Genomic DNA, 1,319 nt, shown 5'->3' with positions numbered 1-1,319 from the left:
CTGCCTCAGCCTCCTGAGTATGTGGGATACAGGCTCATGCCACCATGCCTGGCTTTTTTGTATCCTTTCTAGGAAATCTTTGCATACCCCAAGATTTAAAAGACACCCTCCTGTTTTCTTCTAGTAGCTTTATCAATTTGCTTTATGTTTAGGCAAATGATCTCTCTTAAATTGTGTTTTGAATATGGTGTGAGGTAGGGATTGGGTCCCTTGAGGCACATAAATATCTACTTGTTCCAACACCACTTCCTGGTGTTCTTGTCCAAAATCATTTGACTCCATATCAGATGGTTCTTGTTATCTTTCCAACACTAAGCACTGCAGCTCAAAATGTGTCTCATGCAGTCTCTCTCCACTCAAAAAGTGTGGTCTGCAGACCAGCAGCATCACATCACCTGGGAGCTTGTTAGAAATTCAGAATCTGGCACCACCCCAGCATTACACAACCTCCTAGTGAGTCTCAGGCAAGTTACATTTTGAGCGGCAATAGTGTGGATATTTTTTGAGGAATGAGGATAATTTCTGAGGAATGAGGGGAAATGTCATCATGACATTTGCTGCCTCTCACAGCCTCCCCATGCACTACAGCCTGTGGGGCCTGCCAACCCATTTTCCCTGGTTCCTGGGAAGGATTTACTTCTAGACTTAACCTCTGGGTCCACCTCTCCTAACATGTGCTGTGCTGTTCTTTGCTGCTGGGATTGAGGGAAGGGGACCCACTCACTCACCCACTCCTCACTTTCTAATACCCACAACCACCTGTTCACTCGCCCAGCAGTTCCTATGCTCTCCCCTATACACATTCTTCCACCTGGAACCTCAGTGTCCTCAATTGCAGAACCAAAATAATAATGGTCTTGATATCAGGAGCAACTGTGAAAGGAAGTGATCTGAGGAGTACCTGGGCGTAGAGATAGCACAATGGAAGTCAGTTATCGTCATGGCCATTTCAGAGCTCTTTTTCCAGTAAAGCCCTTGGATGCTGGTCGCCTCTGTAGCCTCACCCCCCTGCAGCCGGGCAGAATGGAGTTTCCCTTCTCTCCAGCCTGACTTCTCCTCCCCTGCTCCGCGCCCCCAGGGCAGCGTGCACTGATAAATCTTTCCCAGCGCGTTGCATTGTTACAGCGAGTTGCCCTCGCATCCGACCGGCCCCCCGCCCCAGCTCGGGAGATCTTCAAACCCAGGATCTCTGCCTTAGTCGTCTTTGAAGCCCCGGCCCCTGGCACAGCGCCTGGCACCTGGAGGGCGCTCAATAAATGTTTGTAAAATCGAATTCTCTGTTGAGCAGGTGTCCACCCCTCCACTCGCGGAGGGTGGGT

This window comes from Colobus angolensis, unplaced genomic scaffold (assembly GCF_000951035.1).
Source record: "Colobus angolensis palliatus isolate OR3802 unplaced genomic scaffold, Cang.pa_1.0 Scaffold187, whole genome shotgun sequence".
NCBI classification, from domain to species: domain Eukaryota; kingdom Metazoa; phylum Chordata; class Mammalia; order Primates; family Cercopithecidae; genus Colobus; species Colobus angolensis.
This window is presented reverse-complemented; position numbering follows the sequence as displayed.